The sequence below is a fragment of the Equus asinus genome, chromosome 4 (genome assembly GCF_041296235.1).
Source record: "Equus asinus isolate D_3611 breed Donkey chromosome 4, EquAss-T2T_v2, whole genome shotgun sequence".
NCBI classification, from domain to species: domain Eukaryota; kingdom Metazoa; phylum Chordata; class Mammalia; order Perissodactyla; family Equidae; genus Equus; species Equus asinus.
This window is the reverse complement of record NC_091793.1, coordinates 2,299,300-2,320,774: the sequence shown is the minus strand read 5'-3', so window position 1 is coordinate 2,320,774 and position 21,475 is coordinate 2,299,300. Positions and strand designations below refer to the sequence as shown.

Here is a 21,475-nt window from a genome sequence, read left to right as displayed (position 1 = left end):
GGAAGCCTTCACCTGTGGAATTCAAGGCTGACAAGGTATACAGAGCCTCTGGAGACGGGAGAATCATTTGACAAGAGGTGGTCCAGGAGGTGAAACTTTTTTCACATGCGGATGACAGACAATGAAACAGACAACAAACTATAATAAGAAATACAAGCAATATGTTTAACCCAATGTATAACGTATTGAAGTAGTGCAGAAACCTGGTCCTGACTTGGAGTTCAACCAATCGTTTAGAGTTAGGGTTGATAAGACATGGATTTAATTTGGTGGTTGGGATAGGAAGCCAGAAAAATTTTGACAGTAGTCAGGAATATAGACACAACATTCAGTTTTTATAATGGCATAGGTGCCCCCTTGTGCTGCTGTCAAGACATCCAGTGTCATTTGGATTTGGAGGACTGCCTTACACATTTGGGATACTTCTAAATTGAGCAGTGAAAGGCTATGTTGTGCATCATTTAATGCCTTCATAATAAATTTGTTTAGGACTTCCATGTGCAAGACAACACTTTCGATTCCTAATTGGGGAAGGAAAATTGCAGAAAGATGGTCATACCAGTGGAAGACAGAACTGGTTCAGTGCTGCTGCAGTTGGGTAGGATAGCAGGAGGAGATGTAGTAAATGGAGTTCTACCCTGCATCCAGCTAAAGCCTAGTGTGCATCGTGCAATCCACTTAGGTGGCAGCAAAGGCCATAAATTGGAGCCGCATAGCCACTGAGCACCATTAGAGACTAACCAAAGCGTGCTGGGCTGTCTATCCCAGTCAGTCCCAAACCAATCAGTACTTTTTTAAGACTATGATATGAGAACACATATAACAGCGAATTTTTCCCATAGGTCGGCTGTTATTAGGCCATGTATCACAAGTGTGATTGGTTTGTTCCCAACAGAGAGTGACCTTTTACTGAGTTGACCACTAGTAGGAGTGAACCAAATACATTCATCCCAAATTTCATATTGTCCATCCTGTGTGGATCGATAAGTTGGGAACTTTCCCTTTGGAACTTGTTGTTTCTGATCCACCTGTGACAAGGCAAATCTAGTTAGTATTTGGGAGTAGTTTTAAAGGAAAATGTTTGATTGTGGCCAGGGAACTCGCAGGTGTCAGACATAGATGAGCACAAGGAGACATTACGATTAGTAATAGATGAATCTTGTGGATGAAAAGAGCTAGAATCTAATATCCATGAATGCCTACTATAGCTTCTACAGAAACATAATTTTTTCTCTCTTAAATCACCCTCATTTTTACAAAAGATAGCCAAATCAGGATTAACAGGTTTGCAAGTAAAGTGTAATTTCAATACAACTTGCTCCAATTATTTACATAACAGCTACAAGAATAGCAATTGTTTATACAGGCTTTTTAAAGTATGCTTTCTTGGAAATTTTTATGAGGAATCTCGGATTGAACTGTGAAGGCCTCTAGAGGCCAGAAAAGGCAAGCCAAGGATTTGCCATCAGATTTTGCCTGCAGTACTTACAGATTTGAGTGGAGTTCTCTTTCAGGTCCCCCAAAGTATTTGGAGGTTACTTGCACCTGCCAGATAATCACGCTTCCTTACTTAACGGGTAAGATTGCCAAAATCTCTGTAAACACGGTACCAGGCCCGTGTTTCTGAGTGGCCGTATTCCAGAAAGTCCAATCTTAGTTCCTGAAATGCTGTCTTGTCATATCTGAGCCTGTATGTTTCAAATATGACATTCCAGTCAAAGCCTTGGTAATATAACCAATGTGACCTGTTATAAGGAGAACAGATTCTTATGGAACTTATGCAACTATTGCCACAAAATGACCATACTCAGTAACAAAGGGTTTGACAATTCCTTAGGGATAAGGTAGGGAGAAAAAGATAAATGTTTCAGTTTTGCTCATAAAGGTATAATTTCACCAAATTGCTGTAAGTGAAAGTTAGCATAAGAGAAGAGAAAAAGACTTCCTTCATTATGAGAAAACAAAACACATCAAAACTCAACAATATTTCAAACAGAAGTCCTAAAAAATTATAATCGTCCTCATCAGTTCACACACTCCTGTATAATCAATTCTTGAGCTAAATCTGTCCTTAGCAGATCGAGGAGCTTAGTTTCTGTTACAATTCTGTAGTTTCTTACTCAGCTCAGTTTGACAATCTGAAAGTTTATCAGAAACCTTTAGTTTAGATCCTCTGTGTCAGAATCCTTTCCCAGAATATCTCGGAAGATGAAACATATTTGCAAAAGAAAAAAGCATCAGAGAAAAACAACAATTATCTGCAAATGGACAAAGGACTCAAAAGGGCAATTGACAAAGAAACTTGCATACTTCTGTGACATATGACCCTTCCAGATAATAAGTGGACTTATGACTGATAACCAGGACAGATCAGAATCTTTGGAATTCTATATAATTTGAAGACACCTATATTAATAACATTTACCCATCTAATACCACCTAAGAATATCTATCATCACTTGTTTCACAATGTTTCCCAAGTAATTTAATAGAAAAAATAAGCCTAATTAGTTTAATGTTTTCCTCCTTACAGGAACAGAGAGCAAATTTCTTTGAGAAGACTCAGGGGCCCTCTGAAAATCCGCAGAGTAATTTCTCTTCTGTCCACCAGGTCAAAAGAAAGACTTCATTAAGCATTTGAATATTTTTGAGGGAGAAGCTTGTCAAAACATATTCAAAATTTTTTAAATGCTTCTTCAAATAGGAAACAACACTCACTGTGAAACACTGCTCAGGTATCTATTCAAAGTGATGACAGAAAGAGTCAAAAATCTTAAGAGTGACCTCAGTCATTATTTTCACAAAACACGTTTCTCTCTTAGGTAGACTTACTCAAAGGAAGAGCTTTTATAACCTCTTTATCAAGAGCAGATCAAAAGTTCAAGAAAAAGTATCCTTTTAGAGAAAACCAAATTTCAATTTCTGCACCTACTTTTCTTGAACATTCAAACTCATTCACTTAATTGAACTTACTTTAGTCTACTTGAGTAGGCATAAAACTCTTTTCAGAATTTCTACTTCACAAACCTTCTACAACTTTCTTTTTCGTTTTCAGAATGTGTCAACTCTTTCTTTTTTCCTTTCTAGTACATTAGGACAAATTTATGTTTCTTAACCCATCAAACAAAAATATTTCCATTCTTTATACCTTTTTTACTGAAAGCATACATTTTAACTTCCCTGAATACAGAGCTCTTTTCCTTATTAATTTCCTGTAGCTTTAATTCCATAAGTTAATTAGAACATTTAAGCCTTAACAGATCTACTAAACACAAAAAAGTAAGCAATTATGAATTGTCTTTTATATCAGCATTCTAAACACTTCATAACTTTAGAAACATGCAGCTTTACAATAAAACACAGGCATGCTTTTTGATACACCCACACGCTTTTAGCCTCTTCAAGAAGAAGCCCAAAGTAGATAACTTAGATATGTTTATTAATAATGATTCAGTGTTTCATCCTATCCAAAAATGACCCGCATATTCATCTTTTTATCATTTAACTTAACTTTGCAAAAGTCAAGATTGTTACACAGAAAAATTTTGAAGCTGCTTTGTTTCAACAAGTATACTGACCATAAAAGTTATTGTACTCACCTTTATGAGTTTTATGTATTTAAACCATTTGTTTCCAACAACTATGTTCAGATTACCTATGGAAACCTCATGAGGAATTAGAGAAAACTGGTCACCATTTAAAGCTATTATTTTACTGACAAATTTAAGAAAGTGAACTTATATGACTAGATAACCCAGGCTGAAATGCCTGCATCCTATGCAAATACTGACAACTCTGACAAGAAGATAATTTTCAATCAAACCAACAAACTTTAACAAGCTTTCATTCACCAAAGGTTAATTCACATCACATTAACTTTGAAAGGCACTGAGTTAATTTCTACTACATTTAGAATTTATGTAAGCACTTTCTTTAAGCCAACTAAACAGAGATCTTAATTTTGGCCAGACCATCCAGGGGTAAAAATATCACATGTATAATGTACACATAGACACACATAGACAGAGACTGTACAACCATTGTTTTAAAAACTACTGCTGTGAATCTGGTACAATAATATAAAGCTCACCAGTTATGAATCCACACTTTCTTTTGAGCCTTTTTACTAATACTTGTGGAGAAGACCCTCGAGATGGTAGACTTTTTGCAAGGGCGCACTTATGACCATTTATCCTTTCCCCTCCTTTTTTTTTTTTCAGTCTTAAGAATGAGTGATGGGCTACATAGTAGTTCCTGGAGAGGCGGGATGAGAATCCTTTTCATGATAAAGGAAGTAGGTGGAATCTGAACTGCCTCTAGAGCTGTCTTTCCAGTCTTGCAAGGATTTTGTAAGGACAGTTGCTCTTGATTTCTCAGAAACTGGACTGAAACTTGAAGGACATTCTAGGTTGATCTACCTGTCCAACTGCACCAGAAAGGCACAGAGATACATCACAAATTTTCTCCCAGATGAAGTTTCTGGGGCATACCCATACAATTGAAAGTGTTTCTAATTAGAATGACCCTAAGTGGTGAGTCTCTTGGGATGCTTACGTCATTCCCCATGGCAGTAAAGCCAGTGTTGGACTGACAGTGAACTGGACAAGGGTGCAGTGCCTACAAAGGCCTGGAACATGCTGGAGGCCGGGGCTCCCAGTAGCCGGGTTGAGAGTTAAGTCCCTTGCAAAATATATTCAAGTTTTTCAATTTTACAGAATGTCCAGGTTCTGGTCAAGTCCAGCCTGAACTTAAGCTCGACTTGGTGACAACAGAGGACATGATGAGCAAAACAAAGAAATTAAAAGAAGACACCAGACCTCACCCTCATGGCCGTTCCCAGTGGGTTATCATGATAAAAGTCACACAACAGTTCCCATGCTGGGGCACACTACCCGAGCATGACAGTTCACAGAATAAATCACAGGTCTGCTACCCTCATAACCAACTCAGTAGGTGACTAAAATACTCAATGAGTCAACCGCCAACAGAGGGCACCCTACTTGGGGGTCGTCGGGGTGATCAGGCCCAGAAAGCCAAAGTTTGGGCTCCCAGTGTTGGAGGACTTGACTGTTGAAAGATTTCTTTGTTTCCCGGTTGCAAAGCTCAAAAGGAGACGAAAATGGCCATTGTAACTCTAAGAAAGATGAAAGAGACAGGTCCATTACCCTGAAAATCCCCCCTGAACCTAGGGAAGCATCCTACCTGTTGTTCCTACTGTGGGGTGCCTATAGCAAGGGGTGATGGGGGTGTCCCCCAGAATTGCATCCCTTGGATACCTTCCCTGCTATGCCTGGCAGTAACAGGTGCCTGGTGAACATCTTTCCTATTCTGCCTGGAAGTAATAGGTGCCTGGTGAGTGGTCCCCAAGACAAAAGGAGAAGTTTAAGAGAGAACATGATGGAGAGAAATAGTGAAGAAGTTTCCGCCACGCTGGGGTCATTCTACCCAATGCGTGTTGGAGCCATTCTCCAAAGAAGGGTTTCCAATACTCAGCCAAAGGTTAGACGTTGGTACTTTCCCTGAACTGAAGTCCCAATTGGGACATTCACACAGTTCAGATGGTCAAGTGCATGGGAGGTATCCCAATCCATCTTTAGGGATAGAAACCTTCCACGAGAGTCTTGGAGATTGCCAACCATCCTAATGACTTAAATGGCTGACCCGTTCCCACGTAAACTTTATGTATTAGAGATAGGGTCAGGAAGGAATGGATTAATTCATTCTACATCACTCTTAGGCTTAAGGTACTGATTCTCTTCAAGCTGAATGCCAGATTTGCACCATAGAGTAGCCATGGGCAGCAAACATGAATTCATACAGCTATTCAAGACAGTTCCTGATGGAGAAGTGAATTTAGATCCATCCTCGAAAAAGAGAGAGGCACAAGGAAGGAAAGGGCACTTACCAGAATTCGAGCTCACAAACCAATGAAGCACGATCCCCATATGGGCCACAAGATATGATGTGGGGTCGGCAAGCTCAAGAGTTGAAAAGATTTCTTGGACCCTCAAGGTCTGGCAGTGGTGCTCTTTTATTTAGAGAATGGTACAGGATAGCATGGGGACAGGACCTATGGGCAGTGAAGAGCTGCAGGCATGGGGACAGGACCCATGGGCAGTGAAGAGCTGCTGCTGCTGCTGCATTGGGAAAGGACCCACGGGCAGTCACATCTCCTGCTGCTGCCCGGAGTTGAGGTTAAGGACTAATTTTATCAGGCATGGGTACGTGACTTATTTTTCCTGGAAAAAGAAAAGATGATGTAAAAAGTCATTAAATGATTTCAGTTCAGATGGGTTCTGGATATTGTGTGGTCATATAACTCTAGATACGAAACTGGCCCCATAGATAGGCATGTAGGTGAGCATGACCTGGGCTTCTCTCACTGGGGCACCTCTAATTCATACCAAAAGAAATTCAATGGGTCATATAGTTCTGCATGTTCACCAGCTAACCTTGGGCTTTCGAATGGGGGCAGCCTTAATCCACATCAATCCTCATGGTCTTTCACAGCTGTCTCCCATAGATATGCTCATCAGTGTGTTCTCCTTCATTCCAAGTTAGGAATTTTGTATTTCTTTAATCACCATGTGTTCTCTAGGCCGATGTGAGTGCTTTCGTGATTGTTGGGTTTTGTCCTTGAATTTCCATCGTTCACTTGAAGGAATCTTGGCTATCCTAGCCTAGGTCCAACTGAGCACTGAGAACACGAGGTCATCTTGGTTGGTTTGACATTTTCACATCAGAAACGCCAAATTCTAGTTTGTCCTGGCAACCACCTTATGGACATAATGTTTCCGAGACAAATTAGACAAATCTGATGAATTCCTCTCTCCAGGTAAGATATTTTTATGTCTTTTTTTCTGAATTTGGGTAGGCTAGACCTTGACTTCGGATCCTTCATTGTGCCAGTAGATTACGTCTAGATACTGGTTTACTTTATTTCTGTAGGGTTTGCTAGTTGTTTGGTTTACATCCTCAGCTCTGGCATGTTTATTTTTCGTTAAATATAAGTGTAATGTTCTAATTTTCAGCCAACTTCCTCACATACGGTGGCAAACCACATAATCAATACTCTTCTATGACAAGAGATAGGGGGAGTGAATTTCATTGGGGCCAAATGGAGCATTTTAGCTTTGATGGCAGCCTTCACTTTGGATTGGTGGTTCCCAGAGGGAAAGAAAAAATCCAAAAAGCTGTGCAGATTCGCGGCATAAAGCTTTTGAGGCTGAAAGAGATTAGAGAAGATAAACTTTCAAGGATTGTGAATCTCCTCCAAATGTTTAATGATGCTACAGAAAGTTAGACCATTGCAAATATATTAAGAAGAATACTACAAATACAACGTGTTCTGTGCTAAACTCATGAACCAAGGGAAAATGTTACCTTCTGTGAGGTTACTACTCATTACCTTCACGAATAATCACAGCAGGCCAGCTTCTTCCCAAGTTCAGGCAAAAGATTGGTCCAAAAGTAAAATTCAGGGCCAGTCATGTGTTCTGGTGTGTAAGAGCCCACGTTCCTACTCTGTGGCCTGGGACTCATGGATTCTCATCACGGGTGCTGATCAGATTAGTAACATCGGGAGAGATAGATTTCATGGTATGGTGTGGGCAGAGATCATACATAAGTGGAAATTGTGAGCATACCTTATACATATGCACCAGGAAAACAACATGAATATATTGCAATCTATGACGCATCTGGTAGACTTCTCAAATACAGAATGGAGGAAGTGATGTGACTTGCATAGGTGGAATTGTCGGACTGCACAGGATGACACGATCATTGAACATCAGAGGATTGGCTGGGCAACGTCAACTTGGGAGGGACTCGTGGACTTTTTCTGGGGAAAGTCTACATATTTGGCCATATCCACAAAATGTGACAGATAAAACCAAGGATAAACTTAAAGTAAAGAATTCAGTGTCTAGAGAGAATGTAGTAGACATTTAGACGTCCAAAGATAAAGTTATAAGCAGACAAGAAATCCAGGAAATGGAAAACTATCAGACTGGTATCAGATGGCTCTGAAATACTGTGTGCATGGAAGATGCCGGGACAACTGAGAAGTTTGAGGGTGTTTATGACATCACGGTGAACATGTCACCCAAGAGGGCCTCATCTATATAGTCCGAGCATTGTCCTAGTCTACGATACTCAAGTGAGAGATACCCAGAAAAGAATTTAAAAACAGAAACCAGCACTGAAACTTGAAGAGTTAGAATTGTCGCTGATTAAAGGGATAAGAAATAAGTCATTGTGGAGAAGCAATAAATAACAGAGAGACAAGCACTGAGTGGAGAATATTGTGATCTACTCAAGTAGATGTGGAGGCCGTGCTGATTGAAGCTTGCAACTTGATTTGAAACCAGAGGCTGGACTTGGGTCTTATCAGACCTACGTTGTCCTTCTGCCTTAATCATAATCCCAAATCAAGAATGATCTCCTGAGGACATTGTAGAGAAGGATCGATGCTTCCCTTCCTATGCCCCTAGCACTCATTGAAGAGAAGTCTCACTTTCCATAGCTCTGGCATTACGGAGGCCCACTGGGTACATGCTAATGTGTCACAATACATCTCTTTGAACCCTTGAAGGACTAGAACCCCGTCATGCTCCAGGTATGTTGCATTGTTTGGCAGGGCTCCAGAAGTGTGCTGAGAATCACCCTTTTCCAGAGGGCTTCATTGCTTTGTGAGGGATGCCCTACCAGGCTAGTGTGCTCAGTTTGGCTCCAATGAAATACTCCTCCCCCATCTCTTGGAGTAGAATGATTACTGATGACGTGTATTGACACCATGTGAAAGGAGGTTGTGTGAAAATTAGAACATTACAATTATGTTTATAGAAAAATAAACATGAGGTTGTAAATCAAACAAATAACACACCTTATAGAAATACAGTAAGCCAGTATCTAGACGTAATCTAGTGGAACGTTCAAGGATCGGGGGTCAAGATCGAATCTTCCCAAATCCAGAAATGAGACAGAAAAGTATCTTACCTGGAACGGAATTCATCACATCTGTCTAATTTGTCTCGGGTACATTATGTTCATGAAGAAGGTTAACATGACAAACTAGAATTTGGAGTTTAAGATGTCAGAACGTCAGACCAACCAAGATGAACACGTGTTCACAGTGCTCATTTTGACCAAGGCTAGCATGGTAAAGATTGCTACAAGTGACCAAGGTAAATTCAAAGACAACACCCAACAATGAAAAGCACTCACACGTAGGCGTATAGAACATAGGGTGGTTAAAGAAATAGAAAATTGATACCTTGGGATGAAGGAGAACTGGCTCACAAGCACACCAAAGGGGGAAATCTGAGAAAGACCATGATGATTATACTATGGAAAAAAAAAAGGGCTCAGAATAGGGAAGGCAAACACAAATAACACCTGAATACTCCACAACGAAAGGTGTCAGACTTTAGACAGACTCTTCTTGAACTTTTGAAAGTCAGAAAGTGTCACAAACCAAAAAACTGCAGCGAGGTAAAACCTGGGCTATCTGGAAAGGGTGGGTATGAGACTCCTCCAAACGTCCTATGAAACCCTGTGTCCATGAAGCTTGCCGGGAGAGCAGAGACACAATTATGACAAATTCTCTGACATCGCTGTTGACCGAAAATACAAACTGTCTACATCTACTCAGTGCCAGAGTTGGGCTGAAGTAGCCTATTTAAGTCACATTCCACTCAAATGCAGGTTGCTGAGGGAACATGAATGGGGCTGGTCACTAAAGAATTGGGGAAGCCCACACACTCTGAGTTGGCAGCCAGGAGTTGGCAGGGTAGAATCCTGGGGGTAAACCTCCTCACCGCTGGTACAGCCATTCTTGGGCGGGAGTGGGAGATAATGTAGAGGCAGATGAGAAGCGACATTAGACAGGGCCACTCTTCCTCAGCAAATACAGGAGCATTACCAGCAGATGTGAGAACAGTGATAAATCTCTTTCAAAAGGAAACAAATTAAAAGTTGCAAAGAATAGGAAAATTGAACCTCAATAAAAAAGAAAAAGGATGCCAGTAAGAAGAATAAGATACCTAGGAATAACCTCACCCAACAGGTGAAAGCTCTGTAAACAGAAAACTAGCAAACCTTTGAAGAAAGAAATGGGAGAGGACACAAGGAAGCGGAAGGATATTCCATGCTCTTGAAATGGAAGAATTAACACACTTGAAATGCCCACACCACATAGAGAAATCTCTTGATTCCATGCAGTCCCAGTCAAAGTTGCAGCAATATTTCTCACAGAGATAGAAGCGAGCATCCTAAAGTTCACATCCAGCAACAAAAGACCCCGAATAGCCAAAGGAATCCTGAGGAAAAAGAACAAAGCTCAAGGTATCACACTTTCTGATTTCAACATATAGGACGAAGAAATTGAAATGGAAACAGCGCAGGCTGGGATGCAAAACAGAGAAACAGAACCATGGAACAGAATCAAGAGCCCAGAGGTATAGGGACACATATATGGACAGCCCCTTTTCGATCACGGCGCCAAGAGGAGACAGTGGAGAAAGGAAAGTCTCTACAATGAACGGTGTTGGGAAGAATGCAGAGTCTCATGTAAGACAAGGAGAGTAGACCATGGTGTTACACCAGGCACAAACACCAACTCGAAATGGATTGAAGTCTAGAATGTAATACTGGAAACCATGAGACTTCTGGAAGAAAACATAGGTAGGGTGCTCTTTGTCATTTTTCTTAGCCTCATATTTGGAAGAAGCATATCTGTCTGGGAAAGGGCAATAAAGGAAACAAGAAACAAATGGGACTACATCAGACACAAAAGCTTCTGCATAGCCAAGGAAATCATTGATTCAATGCAAAGACAGCAAAACAACTGGGAGAGGATGTTTGCAAACCACACATTGGTGAAGGGGTGAATAGCCAAAAGATCCAATAAACTCATACGGCTCCACAAGAAAAAAAAAAAAAACAAGCCCCATTAAAATCTGGGCAAAAGCTGGAAACAGACATTTCTCCCAGGAAGATAGAAAGATGGCCAACAGGCTGTATGAAAACATGTTAATCATCATTAAGTCTCTGGTCAGTGCAAATCTGAAAGACAATGAAATAGCAGCTCACGGCAGTCAGAATGGCTATAACGATGAAGACAGGAAATAAGTTTCGGAGAGGAGGTGGAGAGAAGAGAAGCCTCCTTCACTGCTGGAGGGAGTGTAAACAGGTGCAGCCACGACACAAAACGGTGTGGAATTGCCTTAGACATTTCCGAATACATCGACCATATGATCCAGCTATTCCTCTGTGGTGTGTTTATCCAAAGAACTTGGAAACACTCATACACAGAGATCGGTGCATACCTCTATTTACCCTGGCCTTATTCCCGATATCCAAGACTTGGAAGCCTGCCTGGTGCCCATCAAGGGATGAATGGAGAAGGAAGATGGGCTATAGCCACACAAAGGCATAGCACTCAGCTATAGGAACGGATTCAGGCCAGCCATTTGTGATCACCAGAATGGCTCCTGACGGTTTTAGGGGAACTGAAACAAGCTCCAGGGGTATGGTCAAATACCACAGGCTCTCACGTACAAGGAGAAGAGCAAGAACGGACCGACAAACAGGTATCACATGACAATGGATTGGCATTTCCCAGAGGGAAAGTGGGGCAGTGGCCGGAGAGAGAAAGTGTTGATTAGGCACAGGTGTGTGGTTAGGGACAGTAATTAGGCTTACGTTGGTGAAGATGATGTAACCTACTCTGAAGTCTAAATCTATGTGGATGTAGATCTGAAAGCTATAGGTCATTATAATGTTGGGTTACGGAAATCAATTCACATAAAACCAAAACTCCCAAAAGAGATGCAGATTTACAACCGGAAGTTTTGGAGACAGAAAGAGGTTAGAGAAGATGAACTTCCAAGTATTGGTAATCACCTCAACATGCTCAATGTTACTACAGAAAGGTAGTCCTTTGCAAAGAGATGAAGAGGAATACTACCAAGAGAACATGTTCCGTGCTAAACTCATGAACCAACAGAAAACGTTACCGTTCATGATGTTACTGCTGATTCCTTCACGAATGATCGAAGCAGGCCAACATCTTCACAGGTCAGGTCAAAGGTTGGTCCAAAAGTGCAATTCAGGGCTGGCCCTGTGATGTAGCAGGTAGGTTCCTACGTTCCACTTGGGCGGCGCGGGCGTCACCAGCTAGCATCAGGGGTGCAGATCAGATTACTAGCATTAGGAAATATAGATTTCAAGGTATGGTGGACACAGAGATGATAAAGAAGGAGAAATTGTCACGAGACCTTAACAATATGCACCAGAAAAAGAACCATGAGTATATGACAATCTATGAACGCATCAGGAACACTTCCCCAAATGATGAAGGAAGGAAAACATGTGACCTGCCAAGTGGAATTTTTAGACTGCTAGGAGATCACACGATCATTGTGCATCAGGGGATTGCCTGGGCACCTTCCAATTGGGAGGGCCTCCAGGACGTTCTCTGAGGAAAGTCCACCCAATTGGGCATATACACAATGGATAAGATATAAAACAAGGGATAATCTTAAAGGAAAGGAACCGGTGGGTAGAGGGAATGTAGCATACCTTTCAAGTTCCACGAGAAAGTTAGAAACTGACAAGAAATCCAGAACAAGGAAAACTATCCTACCTGGAAAGATGGAGTCATCAGACTGATAAGAGATGGCTCTGAAACACTGTGTGCCTGGAGGTTTTCAGGAAAACTTAGAATTCTGAGGGTGTTTATGACGTGACAGTGAATGTGTCACCCAAGATGGCAGCAAGTTTAGAGTCCGAGGATTGCCGTGGCTAGGATACCCACGTGAGAGATATCCAGAAACAGCTTTTCCAAACACAAACCGCACACAGAAACTTGAAGAGATCAAAGAGGCACTGATTCAAGGGATAAGAAAGGAATCATTGGGAAGAAGGGATACTAGAGGGGCAAGCACTGAGAGGAGAACATTGTTATCTACTCAAGTAGATGTGGAGGCCGTGCTGATTGAAGCTTGCAACTTTATTTGAAACAAGAGGCTGGACTTGGGGCATATCAGACCTACGTTTTCCTTCTGCCTTACTCATAATCCCAAGTCAAGAATGATCTCTTGAGGACATTGAAGAGAACAATTGAGGCCTTCTTTCCTAGGCCCGTAGCATTCTTTGAAGAGAGGTCTCCATTTGCATAGCTCTGGCGTCACAGGGTCTCACTGGGTACATGCTAATGTGTCCCAAGACATCTCTGTGAAGACTTAAAGGAATGGATGATGGTCATGCTTGGGGTGTGTCCTTTTTTTTGGAGGGCTGTAGAAGTGTGCTTAAAAGCACCCTTTTCGAGAGGGCTTCGTTCCTGTGTGAAGGCTGCCTTCCCAGGCTACAGTGCTCAGTTGGGCTCCAATGAAATTCTCTCCACCACCTCTTGCCATGGAAACAGTATTGATTTCTTGTTCTGACAACATATGGAATGAGGTTTGCCGAAAGTTAGAACATTGCCATTATGTTTAAATATAAATACACCTGCCAAAGTTCAGAATGAAAATCACACCAATAGGAAACCATGTAGAAATAAAAAGCCCAGTATACATACGTAATCTGTTGGAGCATTCAATGATCAGGGGTCAAGTTTGAAACTTCCAAAATCCAGAAAAGAGACACACAAATCACTTACCTGGAGGGAGGAATTCATCACATTTCTCTAATTTCTCTCGAAAACATAATGTCCGTGAAGGTGGTTGTCCGGACAACCTCGAATCTGGAGTTTCTGATCTGAGAATCTCAAACCTACCAAGACAACCATGTGTTCTCAGGGCTAAGTGTCACCTGGGCTGGGATAGCAAAGATTCCTACAAGTGACTGATGGAAATTCCAAGACCACACCCAACAATCACGAAATGACTCACACCTCGGGCTACAGAACCTATGGTAATTAAAGACATACAAAACTCCTAACTTGGAAAGAAGGTGAACGCACTGATAAGCAAATCGAATGGAGATATCTCAGCAAGACCATAACAATTAGACTATAGAAAAGAAAAAAGGATCCCGGAATATGGAGGCCAACAGAAATGAAAGCTGACTAATCCACAGTGAAAGACGTCAGTCATTAGACACACTCTGTTTGAACGTTTGAAAGTCAGAGAAAGTCACAAAGCCAAAAACAGCAGCAAAGGTCAAACTTGGCCTAAATGAGAAGGGTGAGTTATGAGACTGCTCCCTGCGGGCTCTGAAACCCTGTGTCCACGAAGCTATACCGGACAGCAGAGACACGATTCTGACAAATCACCCAACATCACAGTGGGCCAGAAAATCAAGCTGGCCTCATCGACACAGGGCCAGAGTTGGGCTCAAGTAGCATATTCAAGTCACAATCTACTCAACTGCAGGTTGCCAATGGAACATGAAAAGGGCCAGCCAGTGGGGACGTGGTGAAGTCTGCACATTCTGGTTCAGCAGCCCAGGACTGGCAATGTGGAATCCAGGGGGTGAGCCACCTCACCGCTCGTCCAGCCATTCTGGGGAAGGCGTCTGAGGTAGTGTAGAGGGAGATGGGAAGCGACGATAGACATCACCATTCTTCCTCAGGAAATGCAGCAGCATGGCCAGCAGATGTGAGCACAGCCATAAACTTCTGTCAAAAAAAAACCAATTGAAAGTTGCAAAGAATAGAAAGACTGAACCTCAAAAAAGAAAGCATGCCAGTAGGAAGAAAAAGATATCTTGGAATAAACGTGGCCAAACAGCAGAAAGCTATGGAAACAGAAAACTTGCAAAGGTTTGGGCGAAGATATTACAGAAGACACAAGGAAACGGAAGGCTATTCCATGCTCTTCCAATGGAAGAACGAACATACTTCAAACGTCCATACCGCATAAAGCAGTGTCTGGATTGCATGCAGTCCCAGTCAAAGTTGCAACAATCATTCCCACAGAAATACAAGACAGAATCCTAAAGTTTCCATTCAGCAACAAAGGACCCGGAATAGCCAGAGGAATCATCAGGAAAACAAACAAAGCAGCAAGTCTCACACTTTCTGATTTCAACATATAGGACGAAGCCCTAGGTACGGAAACAGCACAGCCTGGCCCCCAAAATAGGCACACAGACTCATACAACAGAATGAGAGCCCGGAGGCCAACTCACACATCTACTGACAGCGCATTTTCGAACAGTGAGCCTAGAGGAGAAAGTGGAGAAAGGAGAGTCTCCACAAGAAACGGTGCTGAGAAGACTGCACACCAACAGGTAACACAATGAGAGTAGACCATGATGTTACACCAGACATACGCACGACCTCGAAATGGATTAAAGCCTTGAATGGAATACTTGAAACCGTGCAACTTCTAGGAGACAACCCAGGCAGCTTGCTCTTTGCCATCTGGCTTGGCTGCCTATTTGGAAGAAGCACTTATCAGTGGGCAAAGGCAACAAAGGAAACAAAAAACAAGCGGGACTCCATCCAATGCAGAAGCTTCTGCCCAGCCAATGACTCCATCGACTCAATGCAAAGACAGCACAACTGTGACAGGCTGTTTGCAAACCACACATCGGAGAAGGGGTGAGTAGCCAAAAGATCCAATGAACTCATACGTCATCACAGGAATAAAAACAACGAGCCCAATAGAACCTGGGCAAAAGATGGAAACAGACATTTCTCCCAGGAAGATAGGAAGATAGCCAACAGGCTGTATGAAAACATGTTCATCATCATTAAGTCTCTGGTCAATGCAAATCCGAACGGCAATGAGATAGCAACACACAGTGGTCAGAATGGCTATAAGGATGAAGACGGGAAACAATAAGTTTCACAGAGGAGGTGGAGAGAAAGGAAGCCTCCTGCACTGCTGGTAGGAATGTGAACCAGTGCAGCCACTACACAAAGTGGTGTGGAATTGCCTCAAAAATTTCAGAATCCACCTACCACATGATCCATCTATTCCTCTGTGGCGTATATATCCAAACATCATGGAAACACTAATGCACAGAGATCGATGCACTGCTGTGTTCACCACAGCCTTACTCCCGATATCCAAGACTTGGAAGCGTCAGTGGTGACCATCAAGAGATGAATGGAAAAGGAAGATCGGCTATAGCCACACGATGGTATAGCTCTCAGCTGTAGGAATGGATGCAGTCCAGCCATTTGTGACCACCAGAATCGCTCCTGATGGTTTTAGGGGAACTGAAGCAAGGCCCAGGGATAAGGTTGAATACCACAGGATCTCATGTACAAGGAGAAGAGGAAAAACGGAGCAACAAAAAGGTAGGACGTGACATGGGATTGGTAGTTCCCAAAGGGAAATGGATGCGGGGATCTGAGGGAGAAAGAGTTGATTAGGCACAAGTGTGATGAGGGCCTGTAATTAGGCTTACAGTGGTGAAGATGATGTAACCTACACAGAAGTCTAAATCTATGAGATTGTAGATGTGAAAAGCTATAGGATGTTATAATGCTGGGTTACGGCAATCAATTCACATAAAATCAAAACTCCAAAAAACGGTGCAGATTTACGGCCTAAGCTTTGGAGGCTGAAAGAGATTAGAGAAGATGAACTTCCAAGGATTAGTAATCACCTCCAAATGCTTAGTGATGCTACAGAAAGGTAGACCTTAGCAAAGAGATGACGCGGAATACTAGCAAGAGAATATGTTCCATGCTAAACTCATCAACCAAAGGTAAATGTTACCGTCATTCATGTTACTACTGATTCCCTTCACGAATAATCGAAGCAGGCTAACATCCTCCCACGATCAGGCCAAAAGTTGGTCCAGAAGTCCAATTCATTGGCGGACCTGTGATATAGCAGGTAAGTGCCCGCGTTCCACTTGGGCGGCCTGAGCTTCACAGGATAGCACCACGGTTTTGGATCAGATTACTAGCGTTAGGAAATCCAGATTTCACGGTCTGGTGGGCAAAGACATCACAAAGAAGTAGAAATGGTGAGGGAAACTGAGCAATATGCACCAGAAAAAAACCATGTGAATATTACAATCTATGGACGCATCAGCTACACTTCCCCAAATGATGAAGGAAGGAAACATGTGACTTGCCTGGTGGAATTGTCAGACTGCTAGGAGATGACATGATAAGTGTGCATCAGGGGATTGCCTGAGCAACTTCAACTTGGGAGGGAGTCCATGACTTTCTCTGGGGAAAGTCCACCCATTTCACCATATCCACAAAACATAAGAGATAAAATCTTTGATATTCTTAACGGAAAAAGACTGGTGTGTAGAGGGAATGTAGTAGACCTTTCAAAGTTCGAGGAGAAAGTTAGAAACCGACAAGAAATCCAGAGAAAGGAAAACTATCCTACCTGGAAATGGGGAGTGGTCAGACTGGTATGCGATGGCTCTGAAACACTGTGTGCATGGAGGTTGTCAGGACAACTTAGAATTCTGAGTGTGTTTATGAACATGTCACCCAAGATGGCCACATCTATACAGTCCGAAGATTGGCCATTGTGTGGCTATAGATCGTCTTCCTTCTCCATTCGTCACTTCATGGGCACCACGTAGGCTTCCAAGTCTTGGATATTGGGAATAAGGCTTTGGTGAACACAGTGGTGCATGGATCTCTGAGCATTAGTGTTTCCAAGTTCTTTGGATATATATGCCACAGAGGAATAGCTGGATCATATGGTAGATGGATTCTGAAAATTCTAAGGCAATTCCACAGCACTTTGCGTAGTGGCTGCACCTGATTACACTCCCCCCAGCAATGCAGGAGGCTTCCCTTCTCTCCACCTCCTCTCCGAGACTTGTTGTTCCCTGTCTTCATCCCTATAGCCATTCTGACCACTGTGAGCTGCTATCTCATTGCCGTTCGTATTTGCATTGCCAAAGATTTAATGATGATGAACATGTTTTCATACAGACTGTTGGCCATCTTTTATCTTCCTGGGAGAAATATCTCTTTCCATCTTTTGCCCACGTTTTATGGGGCTCATTGTTTTTTTATTGTGGAGACATATGAGTTCATTGGATATTTTGACTAATCACCCCTTCTCCGATGTGTGGTTTGCAAACATCCACTCGCACTTGTTGTGCTGTCTTTGCATTGAGTCGATGGAGTCGTTGGCTGTTCGGAAGCTTCTGCGTTGGATGGAGTCCCGCTTGTTTCTTGTTTCCTTTGTTGCCCTTGCCCAGTCACACATGCTTCTTCCAAATAATCGGCTAAGCCAGATGGCAAAGAGCAAGCTGCCTGCGTTTTCTCCTAGAAGTTGCATGGTTTCAAGCCTTCCATTCAAGGCCTTAATACATTTCCAGGTGGTGTGTGTGGCTGGTGTAACATCATAGTCTACTCTCATTGTGATACATGTGGCTGTGCAGTCTTCCCAGCACCATTTCTTATCGAGACTCTCCTTTCTTTTTTTTTTTTTTTGAAATTTAAAGAAAAAATTTATTGAAGATCTTAAAAACAATTCCTAGAAGATTGACTTTTCCAGAAAACTGCAGCTACACAATGCATTGCGTCTATCATGTTAAAACGTGCATTAGACACAAATACAAAAACCATGAAACAAGCCACCATTCTTCAACAATCTTAGCAAAGATAGAATGCCTAAGAAACGACATGGATGACTTGCAAAGGATGGGCTCTTTACTTTAAGCACCATTTAAAAAAAAAGCACAAATGGGTGAGTGTGTTCAGTTATATACACTGAATTGAACCTTTGGCACTAGGAATCAGAGCATTTTGTCATATAGCATTAACACATATTATAAAAGTGCGTAGTGTCAAAGGAATAGAACCACCAGCATTCAAAAGCACCTTTGTCAACTAGGCAATAAAACACTCTACAGTATGTCTCTCCATTGTCCATCATGAATACACTGGTAGTAACTTTGAAATGAAAAAAAAAAAAAGGAGCTGTAACCCCTTTTATTTTCTCTGTTTAAAATCAAACAGAAAACAAACATCAATTCTGTTATACACTGACATTTTCAAAGTACATCATTTGTACAAGAGAAGGACTAAGAACAAAAATGTGTTTACAGAGATCCAAACATAAGTGAGTGTCAGCGCCTCTCACACAGCTTTCCGGTGGTACTCAGGGGGAGCCACTTCATAATCGCTGGCACTAAACAAAGTTGCAGAATTCTTTGCCAGGTATTTGAGGAAATCATGAAGATAATTCAGTAATAAAGCAAGGCTCTTCTCATCCAGAGGTGTATAGGCCAACATTGCTCCAATTCGTACAAACAATCTCAGTAGATGTGGCACTCCATACACCTGAGACATGGGAGCATCAGGGTGTTCTCAAGGATTTCAGCATACTGTGGTCTCTCAAATTTGTAGAATAGCTGAGTGCCCAACATTACATTGAAGTATTCCTTTATCCCTGCCACAACTTCGTTAACAGCATACTCCTTATTGTCTGTGTTTCCTCGAGATTTCTTATAATTTGCATAATCCTCTAGAATGGAATCCACATTCTTCTTGGCAGGAAGATAAAAAAGCTGTTTTTGCCGGGTAATTAAGTCCCAGTCATCAACAAGCCATGGTTATAGTTCTTCAGGAATCTTGACTTTAACTTCAACTCTGTTCATGAATGTTTCCTCATTTTCAACAGTAGGATCTACTCGAGCCCTTTTCTTGAGAGGAGGCTGAGGTGTCTCACTGGTACTGCCACCATCTCCATTTCCAGGTGTTTTCTGCTTGTTCTTTTTTGTTTTCACTTCAACGTTTTTCTGCTGCAGCCCAGATGTCTTCTTTCCTGGAGCAGCCCCTCTCATCTTCCCCTCTGCATATTGCTCCTGATTGGCTTTTTGAAGTTCTCGCTGTTTCTGCAGATTGGTGTCCACGTATTTGAGTACTCGGCTTTCTGGAACCCATTCATCCCAATTTTTATTCCAACCACTGTAATGTATAAAATATTTCACTTGCTTGTCCTTTATGGCAACCTTTACACACTTTGCTTCATAAAGAAGAGGTCCATGAAAGCACAGCACTCGCTCACCCTCCTGGAATTTAGGCTTCGGGTCCTGCTTCGGCGCCATTTATCCGAGACTCTCCTTTCTCTGCTGTCTCCTCTTGGCTCCTTGGTCTAAAATGGGCTGTCAATATATGTGGGAGTTGACCTCTGGGCTCTCGATTCTGTTCCTTGTGTCTGTGTGCCTCTTTTTGTGGCCAGCCTTTGCCGTTTCAGTACCTAGCAGTTCGTCCTATATGTGGAAATTCGAAAATGTGGTACTTGCTGAGTTGTTCATTTTCCTCAGGATTCCTTTGGCCTTCACTGCTCCTTTGTTGCTGGATAGAAACTTTAGGATTCTCTCTTCTATTCCTGTGGGAAAGATTGCTGAAACTTCTATGGGGCTTGCGTGGAATCCAGAGATTGCTTTATCCAATATGGACGTTTCAAGTGTGTTCGTTCTTCCATTTGAAGAGCGGTGAATAGACTTCCGTTTCCTTATGTGTTCTTTAATTTCTTTCCACAAAGCTTTCCAGTTTGTTGGTCCTTGTTTGTCTCTTCTCCTTGTAAGTGAGCTCCTACGGTACTTGAGTTTCTCCCTGCGAGCTGTTTCACTTCCAATGAAACCCTCAAGAACCATCCTTCTGGTCACTAATGGCTGGATTCTCTCTTTTGTTATGGCTCAGAGATATGCCATTGTGTTCATAAAGCCCAGCTTCCTTCTCCAATCTTCTTTCTCTATTCGTCCTTTGGCTTGATGGGCATCAGGGCGGCTTCCCAGTCTTGGATAACGGGAGTAAGGCCAGGGTGAACACAGGGGTGCACATATATCAGTGCACAACTTCTTCGAAGGTCTTTGGATAAACCCGCCACTGAATAATAGCTGGATCATATGGTAGAATCCATCTACCATGGATGGATTCTGACATGTCTGAGGCAATTCCACACTGATTTGCATCGTGGCTGCACCAGCTTACACTCACAGCAGCACTGTAGGAGTCTTCCCATCTCTGCAGCTCCTCTCTGACACTTGTTTCCTGACTTTTTACCTATAGTCATTCAGACCACAGTGAGCTGCTATCTCACTGCCATTTGGATTTCAATTGCCCTGAGTCTTGATGATGATTAACATGTTTTCATACACCTGTTGGCCATCTCTATCTCTTCTTGGGTGAAATCTCTGTTTCCACCTACTGCCCAGGTTTTAATGGGCTTATTTTTTTTTCTCTTGTGGACACATATGAGTTCACTGCATGTTTTGGCTGTTCACCCGTTCACCGATGTGTGGTTTTCAAACATCCTCTCCCAGTGGTTGTATTGTCTTTTCATTGAGTCGATGGTTTCCTTGGCTGGGCAGAAGCTTTTGCATTTGATGTAGTCCCATTTGTTTCTTGTTTCCGTTGTTGCCCCTGCCCAAGCAGACATGCATCTTACTTATAGGAGGCTAAGACAGATGTCAAATAGCATGCTGCCTAGGTTTCCTTACAGAAGTCTCGTGGTTTGCAGTCTTACATTCAAAACTTTAATCCATTTTGTGTTGGTGTTTGTGCCTGGTGTAACATCGTTCT

At 42.3% G+C, this 21,475-nt stretch overlaps 1 pseudogene; it reads right to left on the bottom strand.

The window, feature by feature from the left end:
- Positions 1-18,399: 18,399 nt before the first annotated feature.
- On the bottom strand, positions 18,400-20,006 carry LOC139045157 (mortality factor 4-like protein 1 pseudogene; annotated as a pseudogene).
- Positions 20,007-21,475: the final 1,469 nt, after the last annotated feature.